Source organism: Mustela nivalis, assembly GCF_964662115.1.
Source record: "Mustela nivalis genome assembly, chromosome: 5".
Taxonomy (NCBI): domain Eukaryota; kingdom Metazoa; phylum Chordata; class Mammalia; order Carnivora; family Mustelidae; genus Mustela; species Mustela nivalis.
The window spans coordinates 67,623,094-67,643,501 of record NC_139024.1 but is presented as its reverse complement, the minus strand read 5'-3'; positions in this window follow the sequence as shown (position 1 = coordinate 67,643,501).

The following is a 20,408-nucleotide window of genomic DNA, read 5'->3' as shown; positions in this document are numbered from 1 at the left end:
AAATGGCAATTCCATGTCTCTGGTTGCTCAAGTCGAAAATGGGAGTCACGGGCACCTGGATGGCTCAGTTGGTTAGGGAACTGCCTTCAGCTCAGGTCATGATCCTGGAGTCCTGAGATCGAGTTGCGCATCAGGTTCCCAGCTCCATGGGGAGTCTGTATCTCCCTCTGACCTTCTCCCCTCTCATGCTCTCTCTCATACATAAATAAATAAAATCTTTTTAAAAAAGTGGGAGTCACTCCTGATGCTTGTCTTTTTCTCATCCTCCCACAGTCTGGCAACAAATCCTGTCATCTTGAAATCTAAAACCTATCTATTAGGATCACCATACAACATTCTATATGATAAGTGCATTTATTTACCTCTATCTTCTCTCAACTAAATATTCATAAGCCATGGTGGAGGGGGCATAAACTTCATTTTATTAAGCACTACATCTCCTATTTCTGGAATAGTATTTGGCACATGATAGGTGCTCAATAAATAATGGCTGAATGAAAAGGTAAGGAATTAAATGTGGATTATCTTGGGTGATGACGTAAGTCCCATTTTCTGTCAAAATTCCTTCTTTCTATTGTGGGCTGTGACAGAGCTCTTTACTAACCATATGTAAAAACCTTTCCCCTAACCTTCACGAATTTCCATAGCTACTGTTATCTTTGACTAGTCCATAAATTTACAACATACATTATTTTTAACCGGAAATCCAGAACTCAATCCTACCATAAGTTAAAAAATAAAAGAGTTGCCCCAATTCTCAAAACTTCTATGCAGGAAGACCATCCAGATATTGACTTCTTTCAGGTACAAAAGAAAATTTACAAAGCCACAGAGAGGATCAACTCAGGACAAGAAAAATGGGAAAATTATCTGTCTACTATCACAACATCCAATATTTTCCTTTTTGTGTCTCTCTAGAGCTAAGAAGAGCTGTTTCCTAATAACCCTTATAGAAATGTCAGAATAACCAGGTATGTTTGAAAAAGTATGGTATTCATAATCTTCCATCAAAACAAAAAAAAAAAAAATGGCAAAAGCATGCAAGTATGAGAGAGTAAGAGAGGGTGACAGGAGAGTATGTGCCAATATGCACTTACATTTATTAAGTATTTATTATTAGAAAGTTTCTAGATTATTTTTCCTCAGGAAAACTAGATTTTTTTTTTAAGATTTTATTTATTTATTTTCCAGAGGGAGAGCAAGAGCGAACACAGGCGGACAGAGTGGAAGGCAGAGTCAGAGGGAGAAGCAGACTCCCCGTGGAGCAAGGAGCCAGATGTAAGACTCGATCCCAGGACACTGGGATCATGACCTGAGCCGAAGGCAGCTGCTAAACCAGCTGAGCCACCAAGGCGTCCCAGGAAAACTAGCTTTATAAGCAAAAGAAAACACAAAGTTTCAAAGCATAAGCTCTTACAATTCACAAGAATGGACATAGTGATGTCTTTGTTTCTAGGAAGTAGATTTTAGAATAGAAAGGCTCCATGAGATTGAAGTATGGTACTTTCACTGGAGACCTTGGAATATTTCCCAAATACAACTTACTGTCCACTTCAGAAATTAATTTACTACTTGACTTCATGAGATTCTCTTCCCCTTAGCTTCTAATCCTTGCCAAAAATATCTTGTTCACATATTTTCTCCAAGTTTAATAAAGCTATTAAATCATATTATTAAGTGGTATCTAAGCACAATTTTTTTCTTTTGTTTTTTTTTTTTAAACATTTTATTTATTCATTTGACAGACAAAGATCACAAGTAGGCAGAGAGGCAGGCAGAGAGAGAGGAAGGGAAGCAGGTTCCCTGCTGAACAGAGAGCCCAATGCGGGGCTCGATCCCAGCACACTGAGATCATGACCTGAGCCAAAGGCAGAGGCTTTAACCCACTGAGCCAGCCAGGCACCCCTCTTTCGTTTTTTAACATATAATGTATTATCAGCCCCAGGAGTACAGGTCTGTGAGTCATCAGGCTTACACACTTCACAGCACTCACCATAGCACATACCCTCCCCAATGTCCATAACCCAACCACCTTCTCCATACCTCCCTTCCCCTGGCAACCCTCAGTTTGTTTTGTGAGATTAAGAGTCTCTTATGGCTTGTTTCCCTCCTGATCCCATCTTGTTTCATTTTTCCTTCCCTACCTCCCAAACCCCCCACTTTGCCTCTCAAATTCCTCACCTAAGGGAGATCATATGATAATTGTTTTTCTCTGATTGATGAAGAATTTTCATCAAGAAAGGGTGCTGTACTTTGTCAAACGCTTTTTCAGCATCTATTGAGAGTATCATATGGTTCTTGTTCTTTCTTTTATTAATGTATTGTATTACATTGATTGATTTGTGGATGTTGAACCAATCTTGCAGCTCAGGAATAAATCCCACTTGGTTGTGGTGAATAATCCTTTTAATGTACTGTTGGATCCTATTGGCTAGTATTTTGGTGAGAATTTTCACATTTGTGTTCATCAAGGATATTGGTCTGTAGTTCTCTTTTTTGATGGGGTCTTGTCTGGTTTTGGGATCAAGGTAATGCTTACCTCATGAAATGAGTTTGGATGTTTTCCCTCCATTCCATTTTTTGGAACAGTTTCAGGAGAATATGAATTAATTCTTCTTTAAATGTTTGGTAGAATTCCCCTAGGAAGCTGTCTGGCCCTGGGATCTTGTTTTTTTGGGAGATTTTTGATGCCTGCTTCAATCTCCTTACTGGTTATGGGTATGTTCAGGTTTTCTATTTCTTCTTGGTTCAGTTTTGGTAGTTTATACGTCTCTAGGAATGCATCCATTTCTTCCAGATTGTCAAATTTGCTGGTGTGTAGTTCTCATAATATGTTCTTAAAATTGTTAGTATTTCTTTGATGTTGGTTGTGATCTCTCCCATTTTATTCATGATTTTATTTATTTGGGTCCTTTCTCTTTTCTTTTTCATAAGTCTGGCAAGGGGTTTATCAATCTTATTAATTCTCTCAAAGAACCATAAGCACAATTTTTTTAAGCAAATGCCGAGATAAATATAACAATACCATATGCCACTTATGTCATAATTCAGGATTCATTATTTTGCTGTAGTGAACATGCACATTGTAGAGAATTACAGCATTTTTACACAAACGATGAGTATGGTTAAAATATCTGTGGGGGTCTTGACATGGAATGCAATTCATCCAGGGTCCCAGGATATCCTCCACATAAGAAAAAGCGGTTTCCCTGGTAAATTCCACCCATTAAGTACATCTTTGGGAGTCACAATAATTTGAGCATTCTGGTCAAAACGAGTGAAATCAAAATTATTTCTTCATGTGTAACATAGACAATTCAACACTTCAATCTTTTACTAGCTCTTCTTTCCATCCCACAAATTCTGATTAGCAGAAATAAAAAGAATACCTACCCAGCTGCCTGATTAATCACTCCCTCTAGAAATCTATATTCTTATTCATTAGGAGCAGGTCGTTGTACTGAAACACAAGAGTTTCTGTGTTGTTTCAGATTTTATTTATTTACTTATTTATGGGGAAAGGGGCAGAGGGAGAGAGAGAATCTCAAGCAGACTCCCCACTGAGCACAGAGCCCAACACAGGGCTCACTCTCATGACCTAAGCTAAAATCAAGAGTCAGACATTTAACTGGCTGAGCCACCAGGCACCCCATGAATGTTTCTGTTTTATTTGGTAATATAACAGCATGTTCATATAGTACAGCTATAAAAGTATCCAGAGCACTCACATGCAGAGTGATGAGGGCAAAAAATGGCACAAAGATTTGAAGAGAGAAAGTGATCGTGGCCAAGATCTGGTGAGTTCTAAAAGAGAAAGTACCATTAACTTAGTATTTATAGTATTTTATATAACATAAAATTTATATAACATAAAACATTTATATAACATAAAAAGTCCACCAGCTAGTGGGCTCTTATTTTATAATTTTATGAATATTATGCCTGACCATTTTTGTGGAAAAAATATTGCAGTTCAAAGAATACAGTTGGAAAGGATTACAAGGATTGTGCAACATGTACTATTGATAAGATTTGATATCAAGTTCCAAAAAAAAAAAAACCTCAAAAAATAAAATTCTACCCTTTTATTGATAGGGGGAAAAAAACTAAATGAACTTTTGTGAGGAACATCACAATACAATAAACATTTCATTTATGAAATTACAACAACTAGGTAACAATTTTCTTTGTTCTATTACATGATTTACATCATGTTTATTTTTATTTTTTTAAAGATTTTATTTATTTATTTGAGAGATATACAGAGACAGAGAGAGAGGAGAGTACAAGCAGGGGGAGAGGCAGAGGGAGAAGCAGACTACCCACTGAGCAGGGAGCCCTATGTGGGGCTCGATCCCAGGACCCTGGAATCATGACCTGAGCCTAAGGTAGATGCTTCACCATCTGAGCCACCCAGGTGCCCCAACATCATGTTAGTTTTAGAAGAGGAGAATGATTTTAAAATATTTACTAGTAGGAAAATGCACTACAGTATATCAGGAACAAAATTCACCCAAATTGACACTAACTTACCTATTAAAGACTAAGAATGTGTGCCCCATTAAAGCATGGTTTTGTGCCTGGTTTATTCACTGCTGAATCCCTAGTGTCCAAAGCACTGATTGAGAGATGCTTCTCTCTGGTGTTAAGCCAGAGAAGAAATCAAGGCCATTGCGTAGCCAGCCCCAGTCCTCAAGGACCTGAGCTTATTTCCCTTCCCTCCCATTCCTTCTTCCCTTCCTTGCTCCCTTCTTTCTGCCCTCCCTTCCTTCCTTCATCACTCCTTCCTTCTGAAGTAGATACAAGGAAGAAGTATCTCAGGCTCGTGATCATAAAAATAATCTCTATTATAATCCAGATAAGATATAACTTTCATTTTGTTAAAGACAAATGAATCACATAAAAGGGTTTTAAGAATACACATACATTGTGTGACCTCTGATGCCTTCCCAAGACATCCATATTCTCCCTTCCCTGATCCCAATCCTACCATGCAAGAGATTTTTCTAGTTGTTTTTGCTTTGTTTTTTGTTATTGTTTGTTTGTTTGTTTTTAATTTGGACCTTTTAAATTTTTTTTAAAGATTTTATTTATTTATTTGACAGGCAGAGATCACAAGTAAGCAGAGGCAGGCAGAGGTTGGGGAGGGGAAGCAGGCTCCCTGCTAAGCAGAGAGCCCAACTCAGGCTCGATCCCAGAACCCTGGGACCATGACCTGAGCCAAAGGCAGAGGCCCTAACCCACTGAGCCACCCAGGCACCCTTAATTTGGACCCTTAATTTAGTAAAAGTCATTCAAATAGTTTTATTTTATTTTTTCATTTTATTTTATTTGATTTCTTTTCAGTGTTCCAGCACTCATCGTCTATGCACCACACCCAGTGCTCCATGCAACACATGCCCTCCATAATACCCACCACCAGGCTTACCCAACCCCCCATCCCCTTCCCCTCCAAAACCCTCAGTTTGTTTCTCAGAGTCCACAGTCTCCCATGGTTTGTCTCCCCCTCCAATTTCCCCAACTCACTTCTCCACTCCATCTCCCAGTGTCCTCCGTGTTATTCTTTACGCTCCACAAGTAAGTAAAATCATATGATACTTGATTCTCTGTGCTTGACTTATTTGACTCAGCATAATCTCTTCCAGTCCTGTCCATGTTGATACAAAAGTTGGGTATTCATCCTTTCTGTTGGAGGCATAATACTCCATTGTATATACGGACCATATCCTCTTTATACATTCATCCATTGAAGGGCATCTTGGTTCTTTCCACAGTTTGGTGACTGTGGCCATTGCTGCTATGATCATGGGGGTACAGATGGCCCTTCTTTTCACTACATCTGTATCTTTGGGGTAAATACCCAGTAGTGCAATTGCAGGGTCATAGGGAAGCTCTATTTTTAATTTCTTTTTTTTTAAGATTTTATTTATTTGACAGACAGAGATCACAAGCAGGCAGAGACACAGGCAGAGAGGAGGCAGAGAGGAGGAAGCAGGCGCCCTGCCGAGCAGAGAGCCTGATGTGGGGCTTGATCTCAGGACCCTGAGATCATGACCTGAGCCGAAGGCAGAGGATTAACCCACTGAGCCACCCAGGCACCCCTATTTTTAATTTCTTAAGGAATCTCCACACTGTTTTCCAAAGTGGCTGTACCAACTTGCATTCCCACCAACAGTGTCAGAGGGTTCCCCTTTCTCCACATCCTCTTCAACACATGTTGTTAACTATCTTGTTAATTTTGGCTATTCCACCTGGTGTAAGGTGGTATCTCAATGTGGTTTTGATTTGAATTTTCCTGATGGCAAATGATGATGAACATTTTTTCACGTGTATGTTAGCCATTTGTAAGTCTTCTTTGGAGAAGTATCTGTTCATGTCTTCTGCCCACTTTTTTTTTTTAAATTTTTTATTTTTTATAAACATATATTTTTATCCCCAGGGGTATAGGTCTGTGAATCACCAGGTTTACACACTTCACAGCACTCACCAAAGCACATACCCTCCCCAATGTCCATAATCCCACCCCCTTCTCCCAAGCCCCCTCCCCCCAGCAACCCTCAGTTTGTTTTGTGAGATTAAGAGTCACTTATGGTTTGTCTCTTCTGCCCACTTTTTGATGTGATTATCTGTTTTGTGTGTGTTGAGTTTGAGGATTTTTTTATAGATCTTGGATATCAGCCCTTTGTATGTAGTGTAATTTGTGAATTATCTTTCATGTCATAAAACTAATCAAAGAGATTACCGCCTATGTTCTCCTCTAAGATTTTGATAGACTCCTGCCTCACATTGAGGTCTTTTATCCATTTTGAGTTTATATTTGTGTATGGTATAAGAGAATGTCAAGTTTCATTCTTCTACTTGTAGCTGTCCAATTTTCCCAGCACCATTTATTGAAGAGACTGTCTTTTTTCCACTGTATATTTTTTTCCTGCTTTGTCAAAGATTACTTGACCATAAAGTTGAGGGTCCATATCTGGGCTCTCTACTCTGTTCCACTGGTCTACATGTCTGTTTTTGTGCCAGTACCATGCTGTCTTGGTAATCATATCTTTGTAGTAAGGCTTGAAATCAGGCAATGTGATGCCCCCAGTTTTGTTTTCCTTTTTCAACATTTCCTTAGCAATGCAGGGTCTCTTCTGGTTCCATACAAATTTTAGGATTGTCTGTTCAGCTTTTTGAAAAATGCCAGTGGAATTTTGATCGTGATGGCATTGAAAGTATAAATTGCTCCATGCAGTGTAGACATTTTAACAATGTTTATTCTTCAGATCCATGAGCATGGAATGGTTTTCCATCTTTTCGTGTCTTCTTCAATTTCTTTCACAAATGTTTTGTAGCTCCTTGAGTACAGATCCTTTACCTCTTTAGTTAGATTTATTCCCAGGTATCTTATGGTTCTTGGTGTTATAGTGGAACCAGATTTCATGTCCTAGAGGCAGAAAGACTCTCCCCAAGATCATAAAATCTAGAAAGACCTCAAGACTCCTGATTATTAAACTAGTGAATCATAATTTTAGACAGGAGCTCTTGAGAGCAGCTAGGGGGAAGAGATTCCTTACCTACAGAGGAAAGTGCATCAGAATAACATTAGACCTATCCACAGAAACCTGGCAAGCCAGAAAGGGCTAGCAAGACATATTCAGGACACTAAATGAGAAGAACATTTAGTCAAAAATACTTTATCCAGCAAGGCTGACATTCGAAATGAATGGAGAGATAAAGAACTTTCAAGACGGGCAAGGTATAAGAGTATGTGACCACCAAGCTCACACTACAAGAAATACTAGGGGGGAGTACTATAAGAGAAGAAAGAACCTAAGACTGCCATAGGACAGAAATTTACAGAGACAATCTACAGAAACAAGGACTTCACAGGCAACATGATGTCAATAAAAATGTATCTTTCCATAATGGCTCTCAATGTGAACAGCCTAAATGCTCCCATAAAATGGCATAGGGTTGCAGATTGGATAAAACAACAGGATCCGTCCATATGTTGTCTACAAGAGACCCATTTGGAACTTAGGGTTACATCCAGGCTGAAAGTGAAGGGATGGAGAAGATCTTTCATGCCAATGGGGTAGCAATTCTCATATCTGGTAAATTAGATTTTAAACTAAAGACTGTAGTCTGAGATAAAGAAGGACACTACATCATTCTTAAAAGGTCTATCCACCAAGAAGATTTAACAATTGTAAATATTTATGCCCCCAATATGGGAGCAGCCAACTACATAAGACAACTGTTAGTCAAGATAAAGAGTCATATTGATATGAATACATTAATAGTAGGGGATCTTAACATGCCACTCTTGGTAATAGACAGATCATCCAAGTAGAAAATCAATAAAGAAACAAGAGCAGTGAATGACACATTGGACCAGATGGACACCATAGATATATACAGAACATTCCACCCTAAAACAACAGAATACTCATTCTTCTCGAGTGCACATGGAACTTTCTCCAGAATAAACCACATACTGGGTCACAAATCAGGGTTCAACCAATACCAAAAGATTAAGATTATTCCCTGCATATTCTCAGACCATAATGCTTTGAAACTGGAGTTCAACCACAAGAAAAAGTTTGGAAGGAATTCAAACACTTGGAAGCTAAAGACCACCTTTCTTAAGAATGTTTGGATCAACCAGGAAATAAAAGAAGAACTTAAAGAATTCATGGAAACCAGTGAAAATGAAGACACTTTGGTCCAAAACCTATGGGATTCAGCAAAGGCGGTCCTAAGGGAGAAATACATAGCCATCCAAGCCTCCCTCAAAAAAATTGAAAAATCCAGAATATACCAGCTCTCTTTATACCTAAGAACTGGAGAATCAACAACAAATTAAGTCAACCCCATACACAAGAAGGGAAATAATCAAGATTAGAGCAGAGGCCAATGAGATAGAAACTAGAGATACAGCAGAACACATCAACGAAACTAGAAGCTGTTTTTTTGAAAGAATCAATAAGATCGATAAACCATAGGCCAAACTAATCCAAAAGAAAAGAGAGAGGACGCAAATTAATAAAATTTTTTTTTTTTAAAGATTTTATTTATTTATTTGACAGAGAGAGATTACAAGTAGACAGAGAGAGATTACAAGTAGGCAGAGAGGCAGGCAGTGAGAGAGAGGAGGAAGCAGGCTCCCTGCTGAGCAGAGAGCCCGATGCGGGACTCGATCCCAGGACCCTGAGATCATGACCTGAGCCGAAGGCAGTGGCTTAACCCACTGAGCCACCCAGGCGCCCCGCAAATTAATAAAATTATGGATGAAAAGGGAGAGATCATGACTAACACCAAGGAAATAGAAACAATCATCAGAAATTATTATCAGCAGTTATATGCCAATAAGTTAAGCAACCTAGATAAAATGGATGCATTCCTGGAAAACTATAAACTTATAAAACTGAATCAGGAAGAAATTGATACCCTGAATAGACCAATATCTAGTAACGAGATTGAAGCAGTGATCCAAAAACCTCCCAAAAATCAAGAGCCTAGGACCTGACTGATTCCCTGGAGAATTCTACCAAATATTCAAAGAAGAAATAATACCCATTCTCCTGAAGCTCTTTCAAAGTATAGAAACAGGGGTGGCCTGAGTGGCTCAGTGGGTTAAGCCTCTGCCTTCAGCTTAGGTCATGATCTCAGGGTCCTGGGATCGAGCCCTGCATTGGGCTCTCTGCTCAGCGGGGAGCCTGCTTTCCCTTCTCTGCCTGCCTCTCTGCCTACTTATGATCTGTCAAATAAATAAAAAACCTTAAAAAAAATAGAAATAGAAAGAAAACTTCCAGATTCTTTATGAAACCAGTATTACCCTGATCCCCAACCAGGCAAAGACCCCACCAAAAAGGAGAATTTCAGACCAATATCCCTGATGAATACAGATGCCAAGATTCTCAACAAGATCTTAGCTAATAGGATCCAATAGCACATTAAAAAGATTATCCACCATGACCAGGTGGGATTTATCAATGGGATGCAGAGGTGGTTCAACATTCGCAAATTAATCAATGTGATAGAACAAATCAGTAAATTGGTCCTCTCAATTGATGGCAGAAAAAGCATTTGACAAGAATCAGCATCCGTTCCTGATTAAAACGATTCAAAGTATAGGGATAGAGGGAACATTCCTCAACTTCATAAAATCTAACTATGAAAAACCCACAGTGAATATCATCCTCAATGGGGAAAAGCTGACAGCCTTCCCTTTGAAATCAGGAACACAACAAGGATGCCCACTCTCACCACTCTTGTTCAACATAGTACTAGAAGTCCTCGCAACAGCAATCAGACAACAAAAAGAAATAAAAAGTATTCAAATTGGCAATGAAGAAGTCAAACTCTCTCTCTTTACAGATGACATGATACTTTATATGGAAAACCCAAAAGACTGCACCCCCAAACTACTAGAACTCAGCAATTCAGTAATGTAGCAGGATACAAAATCAATGTACAGAAATCAGTTGCTTTCCTATACACTAACAATGAAAATATAGAAATATGGAAGGGGAAATTAGGGAATCGATTCCATTTACTATAGCACCAAATAGTTTTAGACAGTATAGCAGAGTAGTAACAAGTAAATAAAATTATTCTGTGCTTTACCTCATACTGAGATATGACAGGACTCAATTGTCGTTCCTTTTTGTTAATTATTGTGATCCCATCACAATCTTACAGAAGACCTTGTTGTGTCTTTGCCTCTCAGAATAACTTTGTGAATATGTGTGGGGCACCAGGGTGTCCCAGTGGGTTAAAGCCTCTGCCTTCTGCTCAGGTCATGATCTCGGGGTCCTGGGATCGAGCCCTGCATCGGGCTTTTTGCTCAGTGGGGAGCCTGCTTCCCTTACTCTCTCTCTGCTGCCTCTCTGCCTACTTGTGATCTCTGTCTGTCAAATAAATAAATAAAATCTTTTGAAAAAAGAACAGAAAACAAAAACAAAATGTGAATGTGTTAGAGCTGGCGTGATTACTAACAGAGGTTCAAAGAAGGGGAGACAGAACAGACAGAAACCATGTCTGTTCTTCCTTATTACCGGTGTAAAATCTCGGCCAGTTGAACACTGTTCTAAAAGACAATCAGATGCACAATTATAAATAAATTATTTGAGCTATGACAGTTTTTTATAGTGACTCTTTGACCAAATAATTTTGAATTAGTTGTAACTTTTCACCCTTGTAACTAACTCCATTAATCACAAAATGGTCAGTTAGAAAGTAAACACCATTCACGATAAATTATGATTCATCAGTGTTCCCTGTGACAAGGCAATATTTTATAACTGAGCTAAACTAAAGAAGTTAAGCCTTACTGAATCGAGTTCTTGGTGAAGGAAAGTTCTAAAGGCTATAAACAGGTCTGCTCATATTTTCTGCTTTGAATATAATTTTCTATTTAAGAATAACTTCTTATGTATCATATAGAACTACAAAAATAATTTTTGAGAAAATAGTCCAGCCCTTTAGTGGAAAATGTGAGGAGATAGATATTTTTATGAAAGTTTTTAGCAGATTGTATAATCAAGTACTAGTATGTGATTATACTATATATATACATATAGTTTTACATATTATAAATATATAAATATATATATAGTTTGTACATAGTTGTTATATTAATATAGGTCATTGGTATAATATAATCTATTCCTATAGATTGCTAGTACATTTAGAGGGCATATAAACAAATTGCTCACACTTTATAGGACAGAGATCTGAGGCACAGAGAAGCAGAGTAACTTAGAGAAAGGTTTGCAACTTCTCACTCCTGATTCCAGAATATTCCCCTTACATCCACAATATCTTGCATGTGTCTGTGCTCTGATTTAATGTCTGCATCCACGTATCTGAACATTGGAGCCTGTTTAAAGAACACAGTTTAGGGAGACTGGGTGGCTCAATCTGTTGGGTGTCTGTCTTTGGCTCAAGTCATGATCCCAAGGTCCTGGACCAAGCCCTACATGGGGCTTCCTGCTCAGCTGGGAGTCTGCTTCTCTCTCTCTGCCCCTCCCTCGTCTGGCTCGTGCTCACTCTCCTTGTAACATAAATAAAATCTTAAAAAAAAAAAAAAAGAACCCAATTTAAAGTGACAACTTTGGAACACCTGGGTGGTTTCATCAGTTAAGCATTGAACTCTTGATTTCAGCCAGGTGACCATATCTGGGTCGTACGATGGAGCCTCGTCAGACTCCAGGTTCATTGTGGAGTTTGCCTGAGATTCTTTCCCTTTCCGTTTGCCCCTCCTTCCCCTACACTAAAATAAATTAATCTTTTAAAAAAATAAAGTAAAATGACCACCTTAAGGACACTCAAGCTCCTCCATCTCTCCAAGAATTATTTAGATCATGACCTACTTTCATGTGATTTAACTCACCAATTAATAATACCTTATTATGTCTTTTGCTTGAAGCACTCAGGTAAGCTGGTGAATATGAGCTACAGTCTTTTCTTTTAGAGGGTAGGAGCAGAAACAGCCAAATCTTTCAATCATGTCTTAGCATCCCCAAATTTCCTGGATGATTTTCTTCTCTTTGTGGCTATAAAAGAGAGAAATGGTATTAGATAGGGTTCCTAGCTGGAGGGAGAAAGGGGCAATGGCTTCTGATATGAAGTCAAGATGGAAACCAAGCTCCCTTTTTCTCTGCAGCATTTCGAAATTGTCTCATTGAAACTGAGATGTGAGTAACAGAAGTAAAGGCATGGAAAACAGTAATTTAAATATAGAAAGATCCTTAAGATATAAAGGGGGATCATCTTTACAAACATTTGCTACAGAGGCCATTAATACTGTTTTAATCCTTTAGAAGTAAAAGATTCAATTTGAGACATATAATTTCCAGGTAGCTCTTCCTGCCAAGGGTCCTGTCCCAGTGCCTTAATAAAAACACCTTTTTGAATAAAACAAACAACAACAAAAACTTAGAACTTCCAGAGTTTAGATTTTCATGTCTATAAAAGTGATCAATTCAGTAAGTCTTAATTTCTTTAGTTTAGCTCAGTTATAAAATATTACCTTGTGACAGGGAACACTGATGAATCATAATTATCGTGAATAGTGCCTACCTTCTAATTGACCGTTTTGTGATTAATGGAGTTAGTTACAAGGGTGAAAAGTTACAACTGATTCAAAATTATTTGGTCAAAGTTATTTGGTCATGACTATAAAAAACTATCATAGCTCAAATATTTGTTTCTAATTGTGCATCTGACTGTCTCTTAGAACAGTGTTCAACTGGCCAAGGTTTTACACCGGTAATAAGGAGGAACAGACATGGTTTCTGCTTCACACTCCCCTTCTTTGAACCTCTGTTAGTCACCTAAGAGTTGAGGTAATCATGCCAGCTCTAACACATTCACAAGGTTATTCTGAGAGGCAAAGACACATCAAAGTCCTCTGTAAGATTATGATGGGATCACAATAATTAACAAGATTGAGTCCTATAATGATCCTGACTGTTTACTATTATTGGTTAAGTTTGCAAAACTACTGTTGTTCAGTTAGACAAATGTCATCTACTTGGGGTACTGTGCTGGGAAACTGCTGGGGAGAGAACGGACTGGAGAAGACGCCCCGCTCCGGACGGCAGGTGCACATTCGGGGGGTGGTGGCCACACAACAAAGGAGCCAGGGAGCTCAGCCATGGGAGGGCAGGAGCAGCTCCAGGCTCTGACACAAGCTACAGGACCTCCAGGTTGGGGCTCTCTCCCAGATATGAAATGATAATAAATGAGTTAAGAAATAAAGTGCTGGAAATAGCACATACAATTATTGACAGCATTTCCTCAAAGGCAGCAAGGATGGCCCATCAAACTAGAAAGCAAGAAACAGAAAAATCAGGGCTTTATTTTAAAACTATTTTCTCTTAATACTGTGTGCCCAAGAAGAAGAAGGAGATACTGTACCCCAAAAAGGAACATGGTGTTAAAGAACAATGTTTCTGTCCTGCCCCCGCCCTGGATTCTTGCACATATCCTTTGCAAGACTGTTTGAATCAGCCTCTGTGGAAATGAAGGAAATGTCAGCTTGAGCAGAGCCAGTCTGAATGTGAGCAGAGGCAGTCTGAAGTTTAGCCAGTGTTCCTCTGGCTCTGGACTTGTGTGGGTATTCACCTCTTCAGACAGTTAATGCAGCTGAAGCCAAGACAGGGTCAGATAATAATGATGCATGATAGTCCACGGCTCCTTGAATGCCTGCTGGACGGACAGAGCTATGTCACAGCAAGTTGCCACTAGTGAACTCTTTTTGACCTACAGCAACAGGCAATTTCATGTGGTTCAACCTGCCCTGGGTCTTTCTGTTCTCAGAAGTTGAGGACTGTGCGATGCTGGGCTGCAGAGAGCAAGTGGCATGCTCCCATGCTGGAGGCCCCCATTTCCTCAGAAGAAAAGTAGTAAAGGCTCGCTTGTTGATTTCATTTGCAGAGTAACTCTCTTTCAAAAAAAAAAAAAAAGATTTTATTTCTTTATCTGTCAGAGAAAGAGCACAAGCAGGAGAAGCAGAAGGCAGAGCAGAGGGGGAAGCAAGCTCCCCACTGTGCAAGGAGCCCCATATGGGGCTCGATCTCATCATGACCTGAGCCAAAGGCAGAGGCTTACCCCACTGAGCTACCCAGACATCCCTGGATTGTTAACTTTCATTCTGATCCAGCTCTGCCAAAAGTTCACTGCATTCACCAACAAGAACTTTAAAAAATTCTCTTGGTTGGTGTTATACACTGAATGTCTGTGCACACACCCCCCTCCCAATTCATACGTTGAATCTTGATCCCCAGTGTGATAATATTTGGGCAGAGCCTTTGGGAGGTGATTAAGTCATGAGGGTGAGAGCCTCACCAATGGGATGTCTGCTCTTATAAAAGACCCCAGAGATCTCCTCTGCCCCTTCTACCCTGTGAGGACCTACTGAGAACTTGGTAGTTTGCAGCCAGGAGTTGGTCCTCACCAGACATGAAACTGCAGGGGCCTGGCTCTTGGGCTTCCCTGCCTCCAAAACTGTGAGAAATGAATTTCTGTTGCTTATAAACCACCGGGTCCATGGCATCCTCTTACAGCAGCCTGAACTGACCAACACAACCGGACTCCAAGACAGGGTGACTGCCCCCATTGAAACAAATCTAAGAGAAATGGATCAAAATCACTTGTTTCATTAATGAAGCTGTTGAAGAAACATGCATTTCAAAGGACATGATACAAAAATGAAACTGAAATGTCAGAAATTACAGAGGATAAAGACAGATAAAAATAGAAAAGTGACAAGCTATGGTACATTTATGGCTTTGCTAAGCAATATGAAGGTGCCACAAGAATTTACTATCATTCAGCTTGTTCATTTTCAGTGAACAAGGTCATGAAAAAGCATGTCTGAGGCCTAAGGTAACTACTTATGGGTTCTAACAGAAGCCTTCCATCCCTCTGGGATCCAATCTGCTTGTTCCTTCCCCAAAGCCTGAGGCTCTCCAATCACGCCCAACTTCCAGTTTTGTTTTACTTCCTGGGTGAGCAGCAGCTGGCCAGAGGATTCTGCTCCCTTAGTCAGGCACCAGGAAAAGGAATCTTTGTTTTATCCTTGCCTGACAACTCTGATTTCTGGGGTTTTCTTTGAAGCAGTTATAGAAGCCAGGTTGACACTGAGGGGTGGGATTGCATGATTTCTACTGAAATCATGACCAAATGGCCAGGAGAAATAATGGAGCAATAGAAGGTGGGCATTTTCTATTTCTCAAGGCCTAAGTTGACTCTTCAAGTCATGTCCTACCCTCTTTAGCACATGGTTCCTTTATTGCACAGATCTACTCTTGAATTTCCTCAAGGTGGAGATAACTAAATTCTGTATGGTTCTACAACTAATTATTGTTAACTTGGGTAACAGGAGTTTTTTTTTTTTCACTATAGTTATGAGTCCTGATGGTTTCGGGTTACGGTTAAGGACATACACCCTACAGCCAGAAGGCCTGGGTCTGAACCACTTTCTAACTGTGTGGTTGTTAGCAAGTTATGTGCTGGTTTTCCTCATCTGTAAAATGGTGAAAATGTGTACGAGGTCATTTTTGTGTTGTTATTATTGTTCAGACCCATATGACAGAGGCCCCATTATGAGGCCAATGCCCAGTGTGTCTCTGAACCACATCTTTAACTCTTGCTGGTTGGAGGCCCACCTGTTCCTAACTACTAACTAGTTAAAAGCACATCAGTTAATCCACATTTTTGACTTTCCCACTGTTCTCTTTCCACTAAGTCTTTCTTATTTTCTCTCTTCTATGTCAATTTAGCCAGAATGGTTTCTCCTGAAATTGTACAAGTCCATTTCTACTAGGTAACCTTGATGGTTTGCCTTCCAACACTACCATAGATTCTCCCTCTGATCAATAGCTCCCATCCTTGTTTCTTGCATTATTCTATTTTTTAAACTTCACACACATACAAAGACAAAACAAAAGAAAAACTCACCAACAAAGTGGATCACTCATACATTGCTGTTGGGAACGGCAATGGTACAGCCACTCTGGAAAACAGCTTGGCAGTTTCTTAAAAAAAAACTCTCCACAGTCTAGGCCCCTCCAGGATGGCACAGTAGGCCAGGGTCACTGTGCCTCCTGTATCTTCTTGTTTCTGCTCTGGAAGAGGAGATAGGACAGTGTGGAGAGTTTAGAGATCCCAATGTGGGGACAAACTATGAGATGTTTCTTCCATTTCTTATGGACTGTACCAGTAACTAGAGCAACTATATGCTAAGACACAGAAGACAAACCTGAGGTTTTGTGTTTGTCTGCTTTGAGCACCCAGAATCCCAGTCTTATGCCATAGTTCTGCTAAATGGAATACATTTATATGGAAGATCAATTAATATGCAATATCTATTTCGGAGTTCTCACTCTTCTGAATCAACTAACCACAGTCTTGAAAGCTGTGTTAAGATAAATTCACTAGGGACACCTGGGTGGCTTAGTCATTTAAGCATCTGCCTTCGGCTCAGGTCATGACCCAGTGTCCTGGGATCGAGTCCCACATCATCGGGCTCCTTGCTCAGCGGGGAGCCTGCTTCAACCTCTGTTTGCCACTCTCCTTGCCTGTGCTCTCTCCCTCTCTCTCTCTCTGACAAATAAACAAATAAAAGCTAAAAAAAAAAAAAAAAAAGATAAATTCACTAGCTATAGGAATGAAAGTTGTAGGCAGACCTTAACTGTCACATGCAGTCTTTTTTTTCCGAATTAATAATGCTGCTTTACCTCAAGAATATGTTTTCTTCCAGAAACTTTGAGGTGGCATGCATATAGTCCAATGCTGCAACCTCCATACTGGCCGATGACAGTGCCACTTCCTAATAGCTCCCCCAACCCTTCACCGTCATGTTCCAGATCCAGGTCCAGAGATTGGACTCAGCTCTTGGGAACAGATTCACCAGCAACCAGGTGACTCTGATTTTTATCAGACAAGTAAACAAAAGAGGCAAAAGAAAACTGGTAATAGTGATAGAACAGAAAACAATCGAGGAAATGAATAGAGCCCCAGGTTCTGAAAGCCTACAAAGAAAAGGTATTAGAATTATGTTCAAATGAAATCTTTATCTACATTGGCTTTAATTCTCTTAAAAGAAAAAAGAAAACTCTATCTGAATTCATCCAACAACTGATTTTGTGGCTGTCACTTTTGAATTATATAATCAAGTGACAACTAATTTGGTAATCAAATTTACCTTGAATGACGAAAACTTAAAAATGATTGCTTTTTTTTGTATTTGTATTTGTCACATGATTGCTGAGCCACTGTCAACAAGAAATACACTTTGAGTTGTTTTATTAAATCCCAGGACCCTGAGATCATGATCTGAGCCGGAAGCAGACCAACTGAGCCACGCAGGCGCCCTGAAAGTTGTAACTTTTCCTAATGAAGACTAAATAAGCAGGCTTTAGTTTCCCTTAATACTTTGGAAAAATATTTTTTCAATCTAAATATATTGTTTCTGAATCTTACTCGTCTGTGGGTTTATTTCATAAACTGAAGACACGTAACAGTGATACCAAAGGAAAGACAACTACCATAGAAGTGGTCTTTTGATCATTCTTTTTTGATATGATTGTATGTAAATAGAGCTATCTGCCTCTTTATTTCTCATTTATTAATTATATTTAGTGAAAATTAATTGTCTATGTAGTATTATTATCCACCTCCTTGTCAGCTAGGTTTGAGAGGATATGTTTAACATATTTAAATCTTGATAAATTAATGAAAAAATAAAAAATCAAAAATTAAATAATTAAATAAAATAAAAATAAAGAATAGAATATTTCATTAAGGTATAATATTTAATATGTATTGCCTAAATCAAATTTCCTATGTAAAATAAATGGGTTATTTGGGGATGGGAGGAACTAAGTATCACAAAATCCAGCAGTTGTATTCCTGGGCATTTGTCCCAGAGAAATAAAGACTTAAAAAACCACTGTGAATGCTTATAGCAGCTTTATTTGTTATAACCATAAAATGGAAACAATCCAGGTGTCCTTAAATGAAAAACAGTTAAATAAGCTGTATATCCATACCAATGAATGCTACTCATCAATATATAGAAATTAACTACCGATAATGCAACATGGATCTAAAGAGCATTAGGCCAAATGAGAAAAAAACAATCCCCAAAGGGAACATACTATAGGATTCCCTTTATACAACATTCTTGAAATGATGAAATTATACAGATTAGTGCAGGAAAGGGGGGGGCGGTGGGCCTGGCCATAAAAAAGCAAGATGAAAGATGGGAACTGTTCTGTATCTTGACTCTATCCTGGTTTTGATACTGTGTTGTAGGGTTGCAAGATAATACCACGAGGGAAATGTGAGTATAGAGTAAACTTGGTCTCTGTATTATTTCCCTGTATTATTTCAACTGCATGTGAATCAGCAATTATAAGGGAAAACAAGTTTCAGAAAAATGATTTGTGAATATTTTTTGCCCTTTTTATTTTCCTTTTGGATTAATTTGCGTATCATATATATGATACCTTTTATTTATTGTTATATTCTACATTCAGTTTCATGTTTCTAAAAGGTTCCTTCAAAGCTGGGCATCTTTGTTACATTAGAGGCATACAAATATATAAACATACAAACACACAGTGATTTCCCATGATGGTTTTGACCTACCTTTTTAACTCAGTGTTCCTTTACCTTTACTCACATTTTAAACATTTTTGTCATCTATTTTAGTACTTGCAAAATCATAGAATGAGGAAGGGGCAAAGTTGGTTTCGTGCAAAGTGTCATTGTATATTAAAAGAAACGTGTTCAGGAGTGAAAGCAGAAACCGCTCACCAGAGAGCCTGGAATCTGCGTTGACAGAGCTGGGGATCCCGAGTCAGACCCCCAGTAGTGTCCTTGGGAACCCGACCACCGCGCACTAGCTGGGAGCAGCAGGATCGACCGCTTTCGTGCTTTAATAGTGGCCTCGCGCGGCAGCGGCTGAAACTGCAGGTGTTCAGCGGCAAACCTCGCAACCCGGCTGAGCACAGGTGCACAGGGTCAGGGTCACACCCAGTTCTCCTTCTGCCTTGGGAAGTGCGTGGGTAGGGAGATGCGCAACCGGCCACTCCTGCTCGCATGCACTGAGCCACCCTCTGGAGTGTTCACAAGAAAAGGACTTCGGGAGAGGAGGGCAACAAAGAGTTCATGGGATTTGTGAAGGCTCAATTCTGGCAATCAATGCCAGACAGTTTTCCAAAACGGTTGTAGCTGCAATCATCCCCATCTCCATCATCTTTTTAATTTTTTTCCGTTTTGGTAGTGTGAAAGGGCATCCCATCTTGGGTTATTTTGCCCCTTCTGGATTTATTTTACTCCTATTCCTCCCCATCTCACTAAAAGACACTATCAAACACCACACCCTCAATCAAAATCTCTGATCACCCTAAACTCCTCTCTCCCCTGCCTTCACCTGAGCAGGTCCTGTTGGTTCCGCTTCCAAACACATCTTCTTCACTTCATCTCCACCACTACCTTCGTGGTCCAAACTACTGTCTCTCAAAGCTCCCATAAATCCTCTGTCCCTGCTAATCTGCAGCCCCTCTCAAGTGCACAAGCAGAGACAACCTCTCAAGTGCACAAGCAGAGACAATGATCTTCCTGAAAAATAAATTCCGGAATCCCCTGCTGAAAAGCTTGCTCCCCTCCACCTCCTTTGTTTACTAGATTTCAGCCACGTGGGCCTCAGTGTCATCTCTGACCATGTCAAGACTTTTTGGACGTGCTAGGGAAGGCTCTCTCTCAAGATGACTGCCTCATTCTCAGCCTTTAGGTCTCATTTCAAAAGCCTCCTCTCCCTGGAGAGGCCTTATCTAAATTAGGACACCACACCAAGTTACTCAGTCACTTACTCTCCCGTATCACAACATTTTCCCTTCACGGCA